This window comes from Eucalyptus grandis, chromosome 5 (genome assembly GCF_016545825.1).
Source record: "Eucalyptus grandis isolate ANBG69807.140 chromosome 5, ASM1654582v1, whole genome shotgun sequence".
NCBI classification, from domain to species: Eukaryota; Viridiplantae; Streptophyta; class Magnoliopsida; order Myrtales; family Myrtaceae; genus Eucalyptus; species Eucalyptus grandis.
Window position 1 is genome coordinate 7,025,632 of NC_052616.1, and position 12,313 is coordinate 7,037,944.

The following is a 12,313-nucleotide window of genomic DNA, read 5'->3' on the forward strand; positions in this document are numbered from 1 at the left end:
TGAGCCAAAGAAGGTATACACCCCTTGTACTTTTCAGAACTTTGCTTATGTGTCGAGTTCTGTATTCTTAATTGAGTCTAATCCTTTGTGGATTGTAGTTTCAGGAGCAACAGACCATGTAGTGAAGGATAGATGATCATTCGTGGAATTCCGACGAGTACCAACTGGAACTAAGTGGATCTATGTGGGAAACAACTCCAGAGCTGAAGTAAAAGGAATTGGCACCTGCCAACTAAACATGCGTGGTGGACGCACTTTATTCCTACATGATGTATTGTATGCTCCGGAGATTCGTCGAAATTTAGTGTCTGTTTTAGTGTTGGTCAAACTAGGTTTTAATATGAACTTCCATAATAGAGGCGTGGATTTATTTTTGGATACAAATTTCTATGGTTGTGGTTATTTTCTGGATTGTTTCATTGTATTAGATATTGACTATATTAATACAAATGTTTGTTATTCCCTTCTCACGTCTCCTAATTCATATGATAATGATGTGAATGTGTGGCATGCTAGACTTGGTCATATTGGCCAACAATGTATTAATAGACTAACCAAAAAGGGTTTGTTGGGTAACATTGAAAAAGTCGATTTGCCCATATGTGAGCATTGCCTAGTAGGGAAAACGACAAGGAAACCATTTGGAAAAGGTAAAAGAGCTGAATTTCCTTTGCAATTCATCCATTCTGACGTTTGTGGTCCAATGAATGTGAAAGGAATGCATGGGGCTGTTTATTTCATCACTTTTATAGATGATTATGCTCAATTTGGATATATCTATTTGATTTCTCATAAATCTGAAGCATTAAGTTGTTTCAAAAGGTTTATGAACTTGGTAGAAAATCAATTAGACAAGAAAATAAAAGTATTAAGATCCGATCGAGGTCGAGAATATTTATCTGATGAGTTCAGAAAATTATGTGATGAAAAAGGAATAGAAAAATAGTTGTCTATTGCATATACTCCTCAACAAAATGGTGTTGCGGAAAGAAGAAACAGAACCCTACTAGAAATGGTTAAGTCCATGATAGCGTATGCTAACTTACCTATCACTTTTTGGAGTGATGCGTTGTCAACTGCTGCCTATATACTTAACCAAATGCCTTCCAAATCAGTTACTTCCACTCTATATGAGTTATGGACAGGTAGAAAATCGGACTTAAGTTTTCTTAAGCCATGCGGTTGTGTTGCCTATACTCATGAGCCCTCTTACAAGTTTGGAAAATTGGGTCCCACAGGAAAGAATAGTATTTTCAAAAGATACTCCGAACACTCGAAAGGGTATGTGTTCATAGGTGAGCAGGAAAGTGTGAGTATAACTGAATTTGAATCACGGGATGTCACATTCTTAGAGAATGAATTTCCTAAGAAGGGTGAAATAGGTGAAGATTACTCCCTATTTGAAACATTGGATTAAGATAATGATATTAGTGGAGTTCGTCCAAGTGGGAGTAATATGAGAAGTGATGAATTAAATTCAACTCACTCTCAATTACAACCGCATGATGAGATGATATCGTCTTATCTAATCCGAGTGGAAGCATGATGGGGAATGATGTGCAAAGTGTACAATCTCCCATACGGCGAATAAGTCGCAAAAGTATTCCCCGTCAACGTTTTGACATTGAAGGGGAAACTTTTATGATTGCTCCGCAAGATGAGGATGAGCCAAGAAATATTAATTGGGCTCTAAATTGTCCTAATAAGGAAAAATGGATTCATGTAATGGAAGAGGAGATTGAGTTAATGAAGTCAAACCAAGTTTGGGAACTGGTTGATCTTCCAAAAGGACGCAAAGCCATTGGGAACAAGTGGGTTCTCAAAATAAAGCGAAAAGCCGATGGCTCGATAGAAAGGTATAAGGCTCGCCTTATGGCGAATGGGTATAACCAACAGAAAAGAATTGACTATGAAGAAACATTTTCTCTTGTAGTGAGATTTACCTCAATTCGCATTATTCTGATAATAGTGGCTAGTATGGATCTTGAGTTATATCAAATGGATATAAAAACTGCTTTCCTCAATGGAGAATTAGAGGAAGAAATATATATGGAACAACCTACTGGTTTCATAATGAAAGGCCAAGAAGAAAAGGTATGTCGACTTTTGAGATCGATATATGGCCTTAAGCAGTCGTCAAGACAATGGTATATACGTTTTCATAATGCTATAATGGCATATGATTTTACAATAATAGATGATGATCATTGTGTATATATTAAAAGATCCAAAATATCAATTTGTGATCATATCATTATATGTTGATGATATACTAATTGCCGGAAGCAATATGGAGTTTGTTAATACTGTCAAGAGTTAGTTATCTTCCAACTTTGAGATGAAGGATATGGGTGAAGCTGCATACATTCTTAGAGTTAAGATTTCAAGAGATCGTTCGAAGAGATCGTTATCTCTTTCGCAAGAAACATATATAAATAAGGTTCTTGAACGATTTCGTATGCAAGATTGTAAACCCATAAACACTCCTATTGCAAAAGGTGAATGATTGAGCCATAGACTGTGTCCAAGGACTCCACAAAAGAATGAACAAATGAAACATATTCCTTATACTAGTGCTGTTGGGAGCTTGATGTACATTATGATGTGTACAAGATCTGATATATGTTTTGCAGTTGGAATGGTGAGTAGATACCAATCCAATCCAGGTCAAGCACATTGGAAAGCCGTTAAAAGAATACTGAGATATATGAAGGGAACTGTTGATTACAAGCTGAATTACCAAGGAAATGATTTGCGACTTGAAGGCTATTCAGATGCTGATTGGGGAGGAGATTTAGATGAAAGAAAATCTATCTCTGGATTTGCTTTCTTACTGAACAATGGTGCCATATCATGGAGCAGTAAGAAGCAAACGTGTATAGCCTTGTCCACGATGAAAGCTGAGTTCGTGGCATTATCAGCAGCAGTATAAGGAGTTTGGCTTAAGAGATTTTTGGATCATTTAGGTGTTATTGAGAAAGCTACAAATCCATTATTGATTAACTGTGATAGCCAAACAGCTATAACGTACACCAAAAATCCAAAATATCATGGCAAGACCAAACATATAGATACCAAGTATAAGTTTGTCAAAGATATGGTTGCACGAAAATATGTGAACTTACAGTATATATCTACGCATAGAATGGTAGCAAATCCTATGACAAAGTCAATACCTAGAGATGTGTTTTGTGGTCATGTAAAATCTTTAGGATTGCGTAGAGTCTGATGTAATGGATATTGTAATTTCCCTGAGTTGTTCACATTTATGAACTTGTGTTTTTTTCATTATTAATGACTATGAATGTTTGTTTGATCTTTATGCATCTTAATGCTCAGTGCATTACTTTAAGTTGAGAAAGTATGTCGGACAGATATAAGATTGGCCCGCTTACACGGGTAATTGCATCTATTTACTATGTGATAAATAGAGATGAGACGGTTTTTAAGCTTATTATCTAGGTGATAATCGAGAGCTCAAGCTTAAAATATATATGTCACCTTAACTAAGTGCTAAGATGATGACATGATATGTACTATGTCCGAAAGTAAAATACCCAACATATTTTACTTTATTTGTCTAAGATGCCAGATGTGAGTTCTGATGAAATATGTGAATGAGTAGATACGTGAACTCAAGTTAGACATTGAGTATGTCTGAACTATCATCTGTACGGTATTGAAGGTTAAACATATGTTCCATGGGAAATGAGTTAATACCATAATACGTATTTCATATTACGTATGCATAAGACGACTAATAAGAGTGGCAAAAGTTTGATCTCAACTTTTAATACCGTGTGAGACTCTTGAGGAAAATGGTTCCTCAATTTGAGTGCTCTCATGACTCTTACTTATTCTCAATATTTCTATTTAGTGTTTGCTATCTTAGGATGTTGCCAATGGTCATGAGTTGATTCGATCTAATGGGACATTTCTAAAAAAGCAAACTAAACTAAAATTGAGAGTTTGAAGGAAAGAGGAAGATTGAATTTGGAGAATCACATTATAGTTTTTGTATTCACTGGTCGACCAATTATGACTGTCTTTGGGATAATCATAATTGTGAATATATATATCATTATTTAAAAGAGATCAATAGAGATATAAATGTGATCGATCGATATAGGGTACTGCATATTAAATCTACTCAGAGTGTGATGCCCATTATGAGTTGCTATATATTCCTAACAGATGTATGGCAACGAGCTCTCAAAGTATGATGGTCGCACGGATTGTTCACCGATATGAATGTTGAAGAGAGGTAAAGAGGATCCTGTTCAGCCTACCATGTGCGAGTGGGAGATGATGGTTTTATTAATTATTGTGATGGGCCTAAGTTGGCCCATCCGCCCATGTTAGGCCTAAAAGCCCAGCCCACAATATTATGGCCCATGAATAGAGGGATATGATGAAGGGACACGTTTCTTTTTGGAGGGGACGTATATAAGGGGAAATAAAGATGGAGGAACGCACCTTTTGAAGTAATGTACGTTCCTCCTCTCTCTCTCCCTCAAAAACACTTCCAAAAGGAAAAACAGTAAGCAAGAGGCGACACCCATCTTCCCTTCAAGGCCAATTGACATCATCGGATTAAACGGGATCAGTTTCTCTCCCTCGTATCGGCGTCGGTGTTTAATCTGTGGCTAACAAGGTACGTTTGATTCTGTGATGTGTCTTAGGATCAGTGATGCATGTGTTTTTCTCGGGCTCTTCTTCCGCACAAGTTTAGGGGTTCGATTTAGTGTCGAATCCGGTTTCAGGGAATTAGAAATTCCCTTCAGGGACAAACAGTTGCCCATGTTATATAATAGTGGTCAGAACTGAAGGTGGGGGTGGACCACGAAGCTTTCATTTATGTAAAAATAGAATATTCATTGCTTTACATATTATGCGGATCATGTGATTATCTGATCACGAGCTGTCATTTTCCCTTTTTCGTGCGCCTTCAATAGTAAATTCACGATATTTCTGGCTTTCATTTTCTTTTTCCTTTTTTTCTTTTTTTTGTTGAAGTATTGAAGCGGGAATGATCCATATATTTTTATAGTGAATTTTTCATTATGGAATTTTAATTTGGCCAGGCATTAGTTATATTTATTTTGAACCCAACCAGTCCAACAAAACAAAAAACAATACATAACGTCTTTAATTTAGAACTCTAATGGACAAATAATAATAATAATAATAATAATAATAATAATAATAATAATAATAATAATAATAATAATAATAATAGAACTCCTAAGCGAAAATTAACAATTTTTGTAGGTGAATTTGACACGTTTGCAATATGTGCGTATGATTAAGTAAATTGGGTATTTAATATGTGGATATGATCAATAAATTAAGTGCCTATCTATGTTCCTCTATCTACTAATACAATGCTATAATCTCATAAATTCACAAGATCGTTATGTCATAACTAAAAAGCAAAAGCACCATAAACAATTAAACATGTGCACGCACACATTCTAAAGTTAGCTCGCCAAACACCTACTATAGTGTTACAGCGCATTATAATTTAGGATATTGGAATATCGAACAATGTTGTGGTAACTATATCTTAAACATTTTCACACATGATTAAAAAATAACACCTTTTAAATCAAAACTTAAATTTCCATGGTTCAGACTCATCTTGAAACATGAATTCCTTCACAAAAAATTTAGTATTAATGCCCATGTGCATCTCCTTTTTATAATGTGATTACATAATAGCCACCGTCTTGAAAATCAAGCTGGACTGATTGAATCGATCGAGTACTAATCCGATCTTCCATTCAATTACCTATGCTCGTCATCTTTTTTTCCTCCTATCTCTCGTGATTTTAGCTATAAGATTTACCTCGGATCAATAGCATATAGTAGAAGTTGCTATCTAATCTTAAGCATGATATTAGGAAACACTAATCCTGATTAAAATTTCCAATCAATTTAAATATTTGCCCCCCTTTTCTTCCCAAGTCGCCAACTTTGAGATTACGAAATTTCCAAGTCTCCCTCCGCCCAAGGGGGATGTTCCAAGTAGGGGTGATCGGGTAGGGTCTAGACCTAGACCCTATACCCGACCATGTTATAACCGATTCCTCTTTTCCGAACCTTATATCAAATCCTATTTGTATTGGACTATGTACTCAACCCACCCTGTTTTTCCGGTTCGGTTCCAGGATCAACCCTGTTTCCACTAGAACCTGTTTTGCAATCTCCCAATATCCTATACGATTTCGAATTTTATATTAATACGTGAAAAATGACGTAACCTTCCTAATTTGTATTGAAACATTAAGCACTTATAATAAATAAATACATGAACTTTTTTACTAAATGAAAAATTAAGGATTCATAAGGCTAATTATAATAAATAAAATAATAAGACAAAAAATTAGCAACAAACATGGGTCTAATATTAGTCTTATTCTCACAACTACTACATGAAGCTATTCATTTATGCAATCATAACTCCTCATACTAAAGAGAAATTATGCAAGCCAATTCATGTGATACATAAGAATTTGACGGCAACGAACACCGTCCGTCCATCGAACGGTGCGAGAGGGAGCCGGTGAGAGAGGGAAGCAAGTGAGGAAGAGGAATGACAAAGGAGGAGTGCCATGCGTGTTTAAGAGAGCCAAGAAGAAAAACGTTGTGTGATTGCGGGAGTAAAAATAAAAATTAGGGAGAAAAAGGGTTTTGGACCTCTACTTATAAAACCGGTTTCCAAACCGGTTTTAAAACTAGTCCATGAACCGGTTTCTGAGTGAGTAATCACTCAGAATCTATTCCCGGACCGGTTTAAACTGGTTCTGAATTTTGGAAACCAGTTCTTGGATTGATTTCAATGAGAACTAATTCTCGACCCTGTTTTTCGAGTGGATTGGTCCGGAAACCGAGTATATCCAGTCCGACTGCACACTCCTAATTGCGAGCACTCTCGCTCCCGCATATAAATAACAGGATCCGCTTTTCTCTGCTGAACCATAGAATCCCATCTCTCTCTCTTCCCTTCCTTTCGCTCACTATCCTCTTCGATTCGGCAAAAGCTCGCGAGGACTCTCCATTGCTCCACTCTCCCGATTCAACCTCCCCGGCTCCCCGGAAGGCGCCTGCCGCGCCGCGCCGCCGCCGTTCCTCATCTCTTGGTTCCATCGTCGTCCCCGCGGAAGCAAGCAAGCGCGCGCTCGCTCGCTCGGTCGTCCGTCCGTCCGGTTGCCACGTGAGCCTTGGGAGGAGCGCTCCGGATCGCAAGGGCTTCCGTCGGATTCGGTCTGTGGTAAGTTTCGTTCGTCCTGGTGCGTGCGTGTTGATGCGGTCGGGGAAATTAACGGTGGTTATTTCCATGCCGTGATCGGGAGCTTCTTTAGCAGAAAGTTTGGAACTCTTTTGAGTGGGCAGAGAGAGAGAGAGAGAGGATATGGGGACTTTCTCAAAGACAAGGAACTGTCCTTTTGCTTGATTTCGAATGGGGTTTATGAGAGGACGCAGGAATTCTTGGAATGACAGAGATTGGGCACTTTTTGTGACGGGTTCTTGTCAAACAAGAGAAGCATTTATGGCGAAATGCTGAAATGCGCATGGAAAAGGAGATTGCAGAGGAAAATTTTCCCATTAATTCACCATCATTAAATGAACTGCTCTAACACTGCATTGTCGGACGTACATAGAGAGAGAGAGAGAGAGAGAGAGAGAGGCAGATGAAGCTGAAGTTAGCTGAGAAAAATGGTGGAGAGAGAGAGAGCGAGAGCGAAGGGAGAGAAAAGAATTTATAGCAGGTGAAGGGGGGAAGCAGAGAGGTAAGTTCTAGCTGCAGCTCAACGAAGATCTCAAGGTGAAGATGGGAGAAATCTCAACTGACAGGCTTGCATTATTTTTGCTGCAGAAACTCGACGGAGAGGAAGCAGAAGGAGAAGTGGTAACAGGAGGAGGAGGAAGAGAGGGAGAAGAAGCTTCATCCGAGCTTCTTCTCCTGCCTGAGGTGATTTTGGGGGGGGCCTTTTCTGAATCTCAAGTTTGGTTATTTTATCGTTTCGGATTTGAAAGCATTGACAGAAATATATATTAAAAAACGAACCTTTTGAATCGAATTGAATTCAATGAGGTGGTGGGTTTTGGACGGGAGTGCGACCGGGAGTTGACTTGCAGAATCTGATGGGGGGATTCGCCATTGGCCCCGTCTCCCATGCTCGCCGACCACGCTTCGCGCGCTCGGGCACGTGCGCATGTCATTTTCCATTTCTTCCCTACGTGAAGGACACGGGCGAAGCGGGGAAAATGGAAAACACCTGCAGCTTTTTTAACGTGCACGTTGGGACTGCAAGATCGGACCCGGTTCGGCGCCTCCCCGTCCATCGTATACTGTACGATTTGACAGTGAGTGAGAGAGAGAGAAAGAGAGATTTTTTCCTTTTTTGTTTACTCTGCGTTTCTTTGTTTCTTTAATGGAGACCGGCTCCTGCTAAAATCATGATGGGTCACAGAATTTGTGAAGGGAGACTGAAGAGAGCCCAGATGTTTTTGGACTTTTGGGCATGCTTGATTAGATCTCATTGTTCATCTGAAGTATTGATTTAGATCTCGTTTCGGTTGAACAAGTCAAGCGGCTTCCTTGGATAAGTTAGGGATGGAGAAGCGGCCATTTCTTTTTGAAGTTTCACGGCACCTTTATTCACCATCTCTATTCTACTCCTGGTGATTAGAATCTTTTAACTCGTGTTCTTAAACCTCAAGAGTTTTTTATTTTCAAACTTCACTTGTAAAAAACGGATATGAATAATACGGATATGCTCATCTGTATTGGATTTACTCAAATTCTTGTTAAGATAGAAGTGACTATTAAAAAACGATTAGAGGGATTCAAAAGGTGACCTTCCAGGAGATGAATCTTCTTTACATCCTTACTTTTAGCTATGTTATTTTGATCTAGATTGGTTCTCATGTCATGTTAGAAAGCTCGATCCAAGCCCCCACAAGACCACAATAACCCAACCAATGATTACTAATTCCAACATTGCAATATTTCGGTTCTGCCTCTTTCAAAGCACTTTTGCCTCTTTCAAAGCACCAATGAAATTTTATCGGCTACTTCAATCAATTTTGTGGCCACATTCAATGGTCATTGTTGATTTCCTTGTAAATTTAGCTTGTTGTTAGTAAATTATCAGGGTTATAGTTAATTAAAATTTGTAAAATTACCAGTCAAAATTGTCCTTTTTTTATATTCTATCCTATCCTATTTAAAAAAAAAACCATTGATACACACAAAGCAAAGCAATTATATGAAATCATCAATTAAATTTTTATTCAACCCAATAGAATTGTTTTTTTAGTTAAAAGAAAATTCATGAAAAGAAAATTTTTGTTATTCTATTTTTATCACTGGATATAACATAAAGAGTAAAGACAAGGGAAGTATTCTTATTCCCCAAATATTCAAATGTTGATGCATAATACTCCATCCATTGTTTCAATTGTTGTAATTGTGCACAAAGTACAATTTTGCACAATAGGTACCTATTTCGCTAGAATTTCTCTAACAATGAAATATCTTTAACCGAATGCAGTTCTTCGGCTTTTAATTGAAAGAGATCAAGTTTTGCGGTGATTTTGGATGGGAAATATCCAAGTGAATAGTGAAATCAACCATTTTACTCTAAACGAATTTAGATAGACACAAATTGTGCTCGAAGTCAATCGACGACAAGACTTGAAAAGTACAATTGATAAAGACAAACCACACACTAACAAACCCCATTGAAATTTAATCGACCACAAAATTTGACAATGTAATCACACCACGTTGGACTTTAATTAACGACACAACACCTAGGATAGAAACACATGCTGAAATTTAATCTACGATGTGAATCTGAAGCTACAACTAAGGAAGGTAAAGTGCAATACAAGAAAGTAAAGATAAAGATAAAGATAAATTTGTTTGATTTATGTGAGGAGCTTTTTAGTAGACAACTGATGATATCTATAACGGCTTTGTAGTAATCACCTGTTGGCGGTTTCCAGTGATTGTCTCAGTTGTCTCCCTGTTTTTTTCTTTAATTTTTTCTTTATTTAGCATTTCCCTACCCATGATCTTTAAAGCTTCTCTCTCTGACCGGTTATCCTCCTGAAAAAAGGGTGTTAACTACCTCCATGACCTTGTTCTGATAATGACTAGCAATTGCTTATCATGATTGTCTTGCAATTGTATTGCTTCTCGGTTCTATCTTTCATATCTCTCCGTTTGATATTAATAGGCAACTGTTCCCTCCAAACAGACACGTCCATTCTTCCCAATTCCAATTGTTCTGTCTCATAACCGTGCCTTTACATACCCCTGTTGATTTCTCCTGCCCTTGAGACCTTTAGACGGCATTTCACCATACTTATCACTGCCAACATCCATATTAAATGATTTATGGTTGTGAAATTTTGTGAGACTACTGTTAATTATTGTAAAAATTTAAGCTTTTAAATGAAGGCATGATTTAGTATTTAAATATTTAAACACTTCTCATGACTCTTATACAAAGTTTATTATTTAACTATTATAAAGTCTCCCTCACACTTAGTCTGGTCTTTTTGCTTAGTATTAAGCGTGAAAATTTAATTTGAGAGGCAAATGAGGCTTGGAAAGATTCGAACTTGGTATTTTTAGTTCTGATATCATGTGAGATTTTGTGATATCATTGCTATCTATTCTAAAAGCTCAAGCTTTTAGATAAACGTGTGGTTATTATTTAAATATTATGATACTCTTGCTCACACTTAATATAGTATTTTTGCCTATTATCAAGTGTGAAAATATTTAATTGCGGAGACAAATAAAATTTGGAAAAATTTGAATTCAAAACCTCCAACTCTGATGCTATGTGAAATTCTATAGGACTATTGCCGACTGTTTTAAAAGCTAAAACTTTTAGAAAAATCTTTGTTTATTATTTAAATATTCTAACAATGGTATCTCATACCCGGGTGTTTGATAAATGAATATATATCTCTAATTTCCATCACCATCGACTAACCACACATCATCTTTCATGGGCATTGACAAAATGCGATGCATGCATCAATGTTCAAGTGCTTCTTATGTGACTATTCAGTCTCACTTGCCATATTTAAGTGTAAACACTATCTAATATTCAAAAATGGGCAGAATTACCCTTGGCAAATACCATTACTTCTTCTATATGTGAGTTGCAATTTCTTCGGTATATTGTAAGCATTTGTAGAGATTGCTCATCCGCTTTGCAATTCTCATGAGGCGATGCTCTTTTCCCATCCAGTTCTTGAATGTGTTTCTAAGACAAAGAGATTCGATCGAGCAAAACCAATGTGGGCCGAAAGCAAAGGCAAGGGCACATTCAGGCCTAAACCCAAACAATATCATGGACTGCTCATCTTTGTCCGTTCTCTCTCTCTCTCTCTCTCTCTCTTCCCTTCCGTGTGCGCTGCGCTGCGCGTGGAATTCCTCCCTTCGACTCGGGTCCGCCGCTCGCTAGTTCAGGTCCATCGCTTTCGGTGAATTCATGGGTCCCATGTTTTTGTTAGGTTTTCTGCACGACAAATCGGGATAAGTAGGATGCTCTATAGGGTCCCAACAAGCACTAAATAAACATGTACTATTCCTACTCACTCCCGTTTTGACAATTGACTATAGTCCCGTCTCATCGATCATATTCGCCACTACATTTCCTTCAAATGCTCGTCCTAATCACAAACAACAAATTTTCAACTATCAAGACCCGTCCTAATCATATTGACCAAAAGGCTGAACAAATGACTTTAGTCACAGATAAATTGCTTAAAGTCTGATTTTGCTCAAAAAAAAAAAAAGTCTAACAAATATTTTTCTCATCATGAGAATCACGTTGCTAAAATGGAAAAATTGAGAAAAGAGATCAAGCTCCTACAGGAAGAAAAGTTTGCACCTCTTCTTAGATTTCTTATCACATGCATATTGATGGATGTGGTGGCAACAAATTCTTTTAGTCCTTCGCCCAAACAAACTACATCCAAAGTACCCATTCATTCATCCTTTGTCTTTCTCCCCATATGAGGAATTCTGAGAAAAACTCAATTGGTTTTATTGGTATTTGTCTAATCTCTATACTATTGTCATTGAGTGCGAATGTTTTCTTAGTTAGTTACCCAAGTGTCTGGGAGTAACTTCACAAGATCAAGAGGTTATTTGGACCTTTACAAGATCTCCCTTGACATGTCACACTCCTTCACTCTAGACCCGTCAAACGAATGAGTCGAATTGGGTTGAATATGGTCTCCCACATAGACCCATTTTCGACACATTTTTTAAGCATTG